This window comes from Marmota flaviventris, chromosome 1, assembly GCF_047511675.1.
Source record: "Marmota flaviventris isolate mMarFla1 chromosome 1, mMarFla1.hap1, whole genome shotgun sequence".
Taxonomy (NCBI): domain Eukaryota; kingdom Metazoa; phylum Chordata; class Mammalia; order Rodentia; family Sciuridae; genus Marmota; species Marmota flaviventris.
This window is the reverse complement of record NC_092498.1, coordinates 35,908,065-35,920,546: the sequence shown is the minus strand read 5'-3', so window position 1 is coordinate 35,920,546 and position 12,482 is coordinate 35,908,065.

Here is a 12,482-nt window from a genome sequence, read left to right as displayed (position 1 = left end):
GAATCAGCCTCCTTATATCAGATAAAACATTCAGCATTTGGTTTTTTGGGATTGGCTAACTTCACTTAGCATTATGTTCTCTAACTCTATCCATTTACCTGAAAATGCCATGATTTTATTCTCTTTTAATACTGAGTAATATTCCATTATGTATATCACCACATTTTCTTTATCCATTCATTTACTCAAGGGCATCTAGGTTGGTTCCACAGTTTAGCTATTGTGACTTGTGCTGCTATAAACATTGATGTGGCTGTGTCCCTGTAGTATGCTGTTTTTAAGTCCTTTGGGTATAGACTGAGAAGAGGGATAGCTGGGTCAAATGGTGGTTCCATTCCCAATTTTCCAAGAAATCTCCATACTGCTTTCCATATTGGCTGCTGCAATTTGCAGTCCCACCAGCAATGCATAAGTGTACCTTTTCACCCACATCCTTGCCAACACTTATTGTTATTTGTCTTCATAATAGCTGCCACTCTGATTTGAGTGAGATGAAATCTTAGAGAGTTTTGATTTGTATTTATCTAGTTACTAGCGATGATGAACATTTTTTTCATATATTTGTTGTTTAATTTTATATCATCTTCTGAGAAGTGTCTGTTCAGGTCCTTGGCCCATTTATTGATTGGGTTATTTGGGGGTTTTTGGTGATTAACTTTTTGAGTTCTTTATATACCCTAGAGATTAGTGCTCTATCTGAAGTGTGAGGGGGTAAAAATTTGCTCCCAAGATGTAGGCTCTCTATTCACCTCACAGATTATTTCTTTTGCTGAGAAGAAACATTTTAGTTTGAGTCCATCCTATTTATTAATTCTTGATTTTAATTCTGGTGCTAAAGGAGTCTTATTAAAGAAGTTGGGGCCTAATCCAACATGATGAAGATTTGGTCCTACTTTTTTTTCTAATAGGAGCAGGGTCTCAGTTTTATTCCTAGGTCCTTGATCCACTTTGAATTGAGTTCTGTGCATGGTGAGAGATAGGGGTTTACTTTCATTTTGTTGCATATGGATTTCCAGTTTTCCCAGCACCATTTGTTGAAGAGGCTATCTTTTCTCTAATGTATATTCTTGGCACCTTTATCTAATATAAGATAATTGTAATTTTGTGGATTAGTCTCTGTGTCCTCTATTCTGTACCATTGGTCTACCAGTCTGTTTTGATGCCAATACCATGCTGTTTTTGTTACTATTGCTCTGTAGTATAGTTTAAGGTCTGGTATAGTGATGCCACCTGCTTTTCTCTTCCTGCTAAGGATTACTTTAGCTATTCTGGGTCTCTTATTTTTCCAGATGAATTTCATGACTGCTTTTTCTAATTCTATGAGGAATCTCATTGGGATTTTGATTGGAATTGCATTAAATCTGTATAGTGCTTTTGGTAGTATGGTTATTTGGATAATATTAATTCTGCCTATCCAAGAGCAAGGTAGATCTTTCCATCTTCTAAGGTCTTCTTTGATTTCTTTCTTTATGGTTCTGTAATTTTCATTATATAGATATTTCACCTCTTTCATTAAGTTGATTCCCAAGGTTTTTTTTTTTTGAGGCTATTGTAAATGGGGTAGTTTTTCTCATTTCCCTTTCAGAGGATTTGTCACTGATATACAGAAATGCATTTGATTTATGGGTGTTGATTTTATATCCTGCTACTTTGCTGAATTCATTTACTAGTTCTAGAAGTTTTCTGGTGGAATTTTTTGGGGTCTTCTGGGTATAGAATTATATCATCAGCAAATAGTGCCAATTTGGGTTCTTCTTTTCCTATATGTACCCCTTTAATTTCTTTCATCTGTCTAATTGCTCTGGCCAGTTTTTCAAGAACTATGTTAAATAGAACTGGTGAAAGAGGGCATCCCCGCCTTGTTCCAGTTTTTAGAGGGAATGCCTTCAATTTTTCTCCATTTAGAATGATGTTGGCCTAAGGTTTTGCATAGATAGCCTTTATGATATTGAGATATGTTCCTGATATCCCTAGTTTTTCTAGTGCTTTGAACATAAAGGGGTGCTGTATTTTGTCAAATGCTTTTTCTGCATCTGTTGAAATGATCATATGGTTCTTATCTTTAAGTCTATTGATGTGATGAATTACATTATTGATTTCTGTATGTTGAATTCTGTATGTTGCATCCCTGGGATGAATCCCACTTGATCATGGTGCATGATCTTTTTGATATTTGATTTGCCAGAATTTTATTGAGAACTTTTGCATCTATGTTAATTAGAGACATTCGTCTGATGTTGTCTTTCTTTGATGTTTCTTTGCCTGGTTTTGGAATCAGGGTGATATTGGACTCATAGAATGAGTTTAGAAGTGCTCCCTTTTTTTCTATTTCCTGAAATAAATTGAAGAGTATTGGTATTAGTTCTTCTTTAAAAGTCTTGTAGAACTTGGCTGTGTATGGCCAGGTATTTTTAAAAGGAGCTCTTGTACCAGGAACAAGAGGATCAGTTGTTTCTCTACATTGACCAGTGTAGTTAAAGATTAATTGAAAGATCGTACACATTCTTTTTAGCTAGTGTGGACATTGTGATTCATTTTAACCAGAATTTAATACTACCTGAGAAAAGCAACCTGGTATAAGGAAATACCGGGTTTTTAATATTTGTAATTAAGTTGGTTTGTTTGATAAAGATAGATACAAGCTAAATATATTAAGATTATAAAGCTTTTAAACTTAATCTTATAGACAATATTTATATTGTCAGTATCAAAATGCTCTGGAAAATAATTTTTAAGTGGAATTTTGGCACAAAGAGGTGGAAAGTTTTCCTGTGGTATATTTTTATCTGTTTTTTTGTTTTCCTCCATAACAGTTTGTTTCAAAATTAATGAAGATATCTCTTAAACAAATTACCATCACAAATATTGGCTGTACCTTCAGGTCATTTTTATTTTACATTAAGCTAAAAGAGCATCAAAAATGAATAGGTTTTTTATTATTTTATTTTGAGGAAAACCTCTCAAATCAATTTCTACAGGAAATTGAAGGTTATCATTTGATTTCTGGAACCATCAACTGCAAAATAGAGTGGAACAGTTGGAAGACTTGAGAAGTTTTCCAGCACTTTCTGTGTGTTTTCCTTAGCTTCCACTTCCACAATGGAGAATTGTCATTTTCTTTCCAATACAAACAACACTGTGCGGCCATTAATAAACAGAGCTATTTTATTCTCTAGATTCTCATTATTTTAGAAAGAATATGTGTCTTTTTTGGAAGTGTTCTCTAGTAAATATGGGTTCTTTTTTTCTGTGGTTCTGGGGATTGAACCCAGGGCCTTGTGCATGCAAGGGAAGCACTCTACTAACTAAGCTATATCCCCATCCCTAAATATGGGTTCTTATTTAGTAATCAAAAGCATTTTGAACCTATTTAAAATTAGAGACTTATGTTCCTGGTAATATGTAGGGCTACTTAATTTGGTGAAATCTTTATGCTGAAAATAACTAATTTCTTGAAAAAATAGAGTTAAGTTTTTAAAAAAATATTTTTAAATCCTGAACTTTTCCTCTTAAAATCAGCTAATGGTATATTAAATCATCACAAGGCCCCAAAATCTGAGGGAAAATGAGAAGTCAGAGATTAGTAGAACACTGGAGTTGGTCTTGCCATTGAAAACTCATTATTTCAGAATGTCTTAAAGTTTGGTCTCAGTACTTTTGAAGATGAAAAAGACAAAATTTAAAGATCAGGGTCTCACAAAACAGGAATTTTAACCAGAAGTTTGTGCCAAAGGAATAATGACTGCGAAGGGACATGAAAGAGCTTCTAGTATAATGAAAAGAGTCTGTACTTAAAGAAGTTGGAATAATTATAGACCTAAGAAGCTAAGGAAACTCAAAAAGGATTCATGCAGAGAAAAGCACACCTAGATGTATCATAGTCAAACTGCAAAGCCATAAATGAAGATAAAAATATTGAAAGCAACCAAAGAAAAAGAACACATTACATACAGGGGAACAACAATAGATTCATAATTGACTTTGTTAACAAAAGTAGTGATGTCCAGAAGACAGGGTCTCATTTTCAAAATGCTGAAAGGAACTGTCAACCTGTGTCTAGTGAAGCTATCTTTTAAAAAGTTCAAATTTTAAAAAGGACCCAGAAAAATAAAAACTGCAGATAATTCACTTTCATTAGATATACACTAGAAAAATCATGAAGGAAGCTCTCTGTTACCTTCAGGAATACTATACCAGATTGCAAGCTGAATTACAGGAAGAAATGAAGAACATTAGAAATGGTAAGTATATAGATGAAAGTAACATACAAATTAATTAGTACAGTATATTGGATTGTATCACTTGATTTCCTGAGTCACAAACCACAAAATAGTAGTGAACATATTATTTAAAGTCTTGAATAGATTTTTAGAACTTACTATATGCTTTTCAGTTTTTATTTTTAGTTTCCACTTTCACCATGGAAAATTATTTTTCTCTCAGTACGAAAAACATTGTATGACTTTTAACGAGAGATTTTTAAATTCTCTAAATTCTCACTAGAAAGAATTTGTATATACCTACATATACATATGTATCATATACATATACATATGTATCATATACTTTAATGCATTTAAAAGATATATGAGGGCTTAAATAAAAATTATTGCTCTGTAATTTTGGATTTTTACAGATATATATGACAAATAGCAAAAAAGAAGATGACAGAGATACATTAAACTGTATTGTTGTAAGGTTTATATATTTTATCTGAAGAAATTAAATAATAACTATAAGAATGTTGAGATACATTTAAAAATATATATTATAGTTACTAGATCAACTTATACTAAGAATAATGCAAAGAACAGAACTAACGAGGTGGTACAGGATTAGCATGAAATTCTAAAAATAAATCTAAAAAGCAAAAGAATGAAAATAAATACTTTAAAGAAATAACACAGATACAACATATGATCAATAAATCTGATTCTTTGAAAATACTAATAAAATTGACACACTTATGATGCTGATCAAAGGAAAACTTGGAGAAGGCGCAAATCCTATCAAGTCATCCTTCTATAGGAACCTGGAACCCTGGAATTTCTCCCCCAAATGGTTTCAAGTTTGTTTTCAGAGCCTGTCCATGCCTTAAGTGGTCAAGTGGCACTGGTGTGAGGGCTGGCTACATATGCATGTGCATGACCTTTTGGGGATATGTATAGAATATGGTAGAAAAAGAAAGGATTGGGCCTTGCTCTGAAGCTGGTATGAGCAGTTCTTCCCATGTGGCCAGATTCAGATGCAACTCTGACGAGTCCAAGAATTCTAAATTTAAACTTGGCTGCCTAGTTCATTATAATGGCATATTTACCAAGGTGGGAGGTCAAGCTTTTATAGTGTGTGTGGGTCTATGTATTTACTTTTCCCCAGAATGCAAAAGATTATAGATGGGCTTAGAGGAAGGACATATAGCCTGAAAGGAACCAGACAGTATTGTAGGTACAAGATAAAAGACAGATTAGAGGTCAAGCAGGATCTTGAGTAAAGGGGAAACATAGAAAGGGATTACTTATACAAGGTGCTAGTGCTTAAGTGCAAATCAGTGATATTGAAGCCTATAAGGAGCCATTGAACTAACTGCCTAGGATGCTATCATCCCTAGCTAGGAGGTTGCATCTTCAGATAAGCCAGGTGGCTCACCTGTAGAGGGTGCCACCTATGGGAAAGGAATCATGAAGTTCTTTTTGCTGTGAGCTAGAAAAGAAAAACAACAGTAATAGAAATATAAAGAAGCCCTAAGAATATATGTTAGACCACACTCTTGGACTGAGTTAGTTTAGCAGGGGTTCTGCTGTATGCCAGCATTATTCACCTCCCCAGGAACCTTGTTGGAAAGTTCAAACAGGAGCATGCTTGATGCGTTTTTCATAAATATTGAGGTGATGCTTTTAAAAATTTTAATTTGTTACCAAAAAACAATAATGGAAGGACTATCAAACCAACATTTGTGGAGGACTTGCAAATTATTTCTCTTAGCTACTTTCAGATTTTCATGAATGAGCAAATGTTCTTTCTAGGTATTATAATCATTGTAGAAACAATCTGAAAAAAAAATCCAAAAAGCCAAAAAAAATTTAACTTTCTTACATTTTCTTATTTAATATGTACTACTTTTTCACCACCTGTAAAGTACTAAAATTTGTGGGACAAAATAGCAGGGTGATTCTCATGTGGTAATTAAATAACGTATCTTTTTTTTCTTTTTAAATGGAAATTAAACTGTAAAGACTACACGAGGACACAGTGAGAAAATGGCCATCTGCCAGCCAAAGAGAGAGGCCTAAAGCTACTGAGAGACTGATCTTGAACTTCCAACTTCTAGAATAAGAAGATACATTGCTGTTATTTAAGCCACCCTGTCTTTATGTAACAGTCACTCACTGCAGTAGTCTTTTTCTCTGTGCACATGTGTGCTGCATTCTGCTCTCCTCTTCTTATAAGGACACTAGTCATATTGGATTAGGACCTGCCATGTGTCCTTAGTTTATCTTAATTTACCTCTTTACAAATGGTCATATTCCCGAAGTACTGGGGATTAGAGCTTTAACATGAAATTTTGAGGCACACAATTCATTCCTAAACTGAAACTGGAAGTGAAGGTGTTCAGGAGACAGTGGCTTTGCTCAAGTTAAAGAACCAGTGTCATTAGAATAGAAAAAAGAGAACTGAAAGAACATGGTTTGTGCATAGAGAGTTGGGTGTTTGAATTTATTGCTTATAAGGAGCAATTGCTCCTCAGATTATGACAAAGTGTAAAGAGGGCCATGAGAGTAGGTAGCTGAAGAGGAGGAGTAATCAGGAGCCCAAGAGGACAGAGTCCTGGAAGCGTTTTCACATGGAACTGGAAGAGACTCCAGTTTAGGCAGCACTGGGGGTAGAAGGTAGTGATGAGGGAGGATGAAGACCTTTGGTGACTATGAAGCTTTTAGGGACTCTAGGCCCCTTGGAAGGAATCAGCTCCAGACTGGCTTGAGTGTGAGGATGTGAGGACTCAGGACAGAGTCCCTGAGCCCAGGACCCTGGATGACAGGCTCTGGGGTCCTGGCAGCCCTCCAGAACCCAGAGATCTGTGAAATGGTGGTGATTTCTGTGGAGAGGGGACAGGGAGGAAGGAGGCACAAGGCCCTCACACTTTTCCCTCTGAGCTAACTCAGGTTGTAATATCACTCCTTCATTTACACTTTCCAGTCAGCACACAGCAGTAGAAAAGAGCAGCAAATACTGCAATATTGGGAAAATAAAGATGACTCTACCTATTGTTAAATCACACATTTTGAATTCTAGAGATATAGTTCCTGGTGCCTCCATTACTATGGTTACCATATTTTCCAAACCCCAAACCTGAGACACATTGACTGGAAAAAGACAGAAATTCCAAACAGTAGGGTCTGGGACATTTGTTCTGATAACTGCTACACATACTAGCATATATCAAGTTTATGCAACATTCTATGCTAAATTCTACTGTAAACCTGTATTAATTTATTTAACCTTCATAACAATCTGTCTTTTAAATGGATTTTTGGGGTATTCAATATTTTGGATTAGCATCAATTATATATGTGTTGGAAAAATCCTTTTCTATGGATTGACTATTCACTTTTAATAATTCTCTTCATGAGCTTAAGCATACAGTCTTATTTTTCTTGTAGTCCTATTTTTTTCCTGCATTATAGCATTTTCCTTTTTAGTTTAAGAAATACTTGTCTATTCTAAGGTAATGAAGTTGTTCTCCTGTAATTCTAAGCATTGTATTGCTTTCTATTTCACATGTAAGTCCTCAGTACATTTGGAATAGAATTTTAGGAAAGATGTGAACTGAAGATTAACATTGGTATCTTTCCACATGGGTACTCAGTTAACTGAGGCCTGTTTATTTAAGTGATTATCCTTTCCTGCTGCACAACAATAACACTTTGTTATAAATCAGGTGAGCAGATGTGGGTGATGTCTCTGGATTCTCTATTGTTTCACTGCTGTTTGCCGCTGTAAGGTTACTACATTAACCTAATGTTACAGATCAGGAAACAGGCACATGAAGGTTGATGACTTGCTCAGGTCACATATTACTAAGTCTATCTTGTTAATCATATAATATATGTATTTCAAGAGCAAATTTATCAGAAGTTATTGCATCTTTTTATGGAGGTTCCTGAATTGATTCTTCAAAGAATACTTTCCCCTACATTGGAAAATATATTAAGAGCTAATGGCCAGGCGTGGTGGCACCCGCCTCTAATCCCAGCAGCTCAGGAGGCTGAGGCAGGAGGATCATGAGTTCAAAGACAGCCTCAGCAAAGGCAATGTACTAAGCAACTCAGTGAGACCCTGTCTCTAAATAAAATACAAAATAGGGCTGGGGATGTGGCTCAGTGATCAATTACCCCTGAGTTCAATCCCCAGTACCAGAAAAAAAAAAAAAAAAAAAACACGAACTAATGCAAGAAAGTTCAAATCAGACAGATATAGGAATAAATCACCATTCCAGCATTTGTCAAAAAGAATACAGGCAATTACACCCTCCAAAATATTTCTTTATGTGTGAAATGAGATAAGCAATACCTACCAAGAAAATTGGACAAAACCAAATCAGACCATGCATTATAACCTAGCACATAATGTAATTTGTTTCTTAACCCCTTGACAAAACTGCTTAAACCTGAAGAAATTTATAGATGATTTTTTTGACATAATATATTCTGTGAAGTTACATGTGTTTGTTTTGCTTTTGGGACTGACTTCAATCTGAAATCAAGTATTGGCCTTACTAAGAGAAATAAATGAGTAATTATCATAACTAATGGCAATAAATAAATAAAAATGAAAAGAAAAAAGAGTACAGCTGAAGGAAAAAAGACTAGTAATTTTGGTTAGATACCATCGTGGCTAGCTAAAAAGTCTTGATTTTCATTTCCATTTTACTTTGCAAATGTTAGTTTTTTGGGGATTGTGGGTTAAAAATACACAGAAAGTCAGCAACTACCTAAGGCACTACTGTTAGATTGACCTAGGATTAGGATGCATTGCTTGTTTCTCAACTTAGACACTAGTATCATTTAACTTGCTCCCAGGAACCTGTGATCAAGGAAGTAGTTTTTTGAAGCAATTTATATCTCCAACAAAAACAGATTCTTTTTAAAAATATTGTTTCTCCTCTTACCTGCCCCCCACCATTTACATCTTCCAATTCTACTCTTTCCCCTTCCGGTTCATCTTTTTTTCCTCCTGTGATTTAACCTGATGTTCATAGAATACCACCTGTAAGAATTTCCCTCTGGCCTACTCAAATGCTGCCTCCTGCATCAATATAGAACAGAATTTTGGAGTTAAGCTTATTCTAGACTAGTGAAAAGTACTTGTACAGCAACCCAATCCTACTCACAGTGGCTTTGCAAAATTACTTTTATTCTCGAGATACTCCACTATTCTGAAATATTTGCAAACCAAAATAATTTTAATTCTACCTTAAAACTGCATATCCTGTGCTGGAGGAAGTATGAGGGGAATACCACCACCTAGCTCCAACTGGCATCTGGATGACCCTGCTGTGGATATCTGTTGTCACAGCCTGATGTTGGCAAATATTTGCATCATCCAAAGTCCTCTTCCTCTGATTCAAGGCTCTTGAACATCCTTTGACTATAATTTCCATGAGATGTGCCTATGGGGAGAGATGAAACTGATCTTATTTGCCTACTAAAGAATAGGAGAGACTTAAATTTCTTCAGGCAGTAATTTTTTTTTTTTTTTAAAAAGACTTGAGCTAATGTAATCCCTCTGAAGAACTGGGAGAACAAAACAGAAAAAGAAGCACAAAATTTGCCCTGGAGTCACACTCCAAACTTGTTAATATGCAGAAGTCATCTAAATGGAATAAAACGTTTAATTTCAGAATATATAAAGAATGTGTGAGAACCATTTTAAAAAGCAGAATAGGTCTTACACTAACCATTTTTCTTTCACTTGCAGAATCTGAAGCTGTTTTGTAACTTTATTAAATAGTATCTGCCTCAGGCTTTGCTTTTTAATAATTCCATTTTCTGTGGAACTCTCTGAAACATTCCGGGATCTAATGGTACACTAGAATTTTAAGCATGTGAGGAGAATAATTGAGAAACACAGGTCTGCTTGCTTCCCCCAGCACATTAGAAATCAATTACAGGCATGTCTGGCACCATTGAAAAGACACAGCCCTTGACATTTTGGGTAAAACGTAGGTTTTTCCACCTCTGTGTTCTCACCAGATTAGGGCTAATGCCTGGGAACTAAGGGGGAAAATGGAAAGAGACCTGGGAGGCTTTTGAGTTAAAACAGAATAGAATGGTCTCAGCTCTGGAAGGGGAAGAATTCATGGTAGCTGTCTTTATTCCCTTGAGGGGATCTAGAAAACAAAACAAAACAAAAAGTTCAGATCTAAGAAGCAAAAGGTGCTACCTGAGGTTTATCTCTGAAAGTTCCAGGTCTTGTCCCATCTTCCTTTTTATCACCCCAGCTTCTCTTCCCGCTCTGTGTACTAATGTCACTGAGGAGAGAGAAAGCCTGCCAGGACCTTTAGTGAACAAAAGCTCAAATTCAAGGGGTTATGTTTGTGGATACACCAGTTCCTAGAATTCACTTCCTCTTGGCAGTGGTTTCTTAGCAGCACCTAGAGGATGAAGGCTTAAACTTGAGGTGAGTTCAATGCCTCACTAGCTCTAAAAACAACCAGTGACGGGTAGACAGAATCTTATTTCCAGGCTACTAGGAGAAAGGAGATTTTGTCTTGGTCTCAGTGACAGGCCAGCACACTTGTCTGCTCTGTCCCTAAGATGTAGCTCCATCAACTACAGATGTAACTCTGAGGCCTATTTAACAGTGTGGAGTCTAATGAATATAAAACTGGAGGAGATTTTTGTAAAGTTGCAAACAGACAAAAAGAGAAGATGCCATTGAGGCAATTTTATCTCCTTGGGCAACTGAGAGACTAAATGTATTTAGCTGCGTGTATATCGGGGGAGGGGAATGATGAGTTTACAAAACTTTCTTGGACTTATGCCTCAAGACTCAGCTCCAGGGGAAATCAAATTTCTAATCATTGTACAGTGAGAAGAAGTGTACCACCTGGAGAAAACCAACAGGTCTATGCATGTAGGTAACACCAATATGCCAATTTACTTACTAAACTTTCTTTCTCTGTTGTCCTAGAGAGACTCAAAGCAGAAATCCCCTAGCACCACAGAGGTTTGCACGCTGTTCTCTTCTTACCCCTTGATGTTGGAAGCAATACTTTTTGGGTCATGCGTTTTTTATTTCTGTATAGCCTGACGACCAACATATAATAATCATGGAGCAAATTTCAAAGCAAGATTCAGTGAGAAGATGCAGAAAAAGATGAAAAAAAAAAGTGTTTTTCTTTCAAATTAGAAAAATCATAAACATGAGCACTGTTTGTTATTTGAGTACTATTTACAATAACGAAACAAGAACTTGCAAAAGTTACCTAGAATTGTCAAAATCCTTTTTTTCTGCTTTGATATGTGCGATAATTTTTTATGTGTCACAATTGCCTAAGTTTTAGTGCCCAGATGTTTTGGGCAAATATGAGTCTAAATGTTGTTTTGAAGGAATTAGAAATTAGGTAGGATTAGTATTTAAACTAGTAGAACTTTGAATCAAGCACATCACCTTCTACCATGTGTGGGGGCCTCCTCTAGGCAATTGAAAGCCTTAAGAGAAATGACCAAAGTCGCCTGAGTCCTCAGGTCTTGGGCCTGTCAGCCTGCCCTGCAGATTTTGGATTTACCAACAACAACTATCCTGTGATATTTCCTTAAAATCAGTCTCTCTCTCCTCCTCCTCCTCTCCCTCCCCCTCCCCCTCTCCTTCCCCCTCCCCCCTCCCTCTCCCTCTCCCTCTCTCTCTCTTTCATCCTCACCCTCCTTTCCTCCCTACTCTCCCGGCTCTCTTCCAAGAACCCTAATATAACAAATAACAGTTGCCTTTTAGAATATAATCAGGCATTGACAGTGAGAGTGTGGGGTGTTGGGACCGCTCTAGAAATGTCAAAACTTCAAGGATAGCCCACAGGGAAATGTGGGAGGCACCTGGACCTTTTATCTTCCCTGATAGAGTACACATAAAATCTTCCTAATAGGATCACTCTGGATCTCATTCTCGGCCGTGACCTTCTTTAAAGGGGAAGATGAAGCATGTTCTATGGTTAGTTTGCTGACTGATTAGCTAGCAAGGCAAAAGTGGCGTTTAATCAGGGGAATGTCCACACCAGTAGCAATGTCCTTCCCCCCTGACTGCCTAGATTGAGTCAATAATTAGATTATTGAATGCTGACTATATTTAGAGTACAGAGTTAGGTGTTATTGGAACTTAAAAAGAAATAAAAGATATCTTTTATACCCTCATTGAGCCCACATAATAAAGGAGTCAATTTAAGATGAAATCTACATGTAGACAGTCAATACAATATTTCATAAAATCAT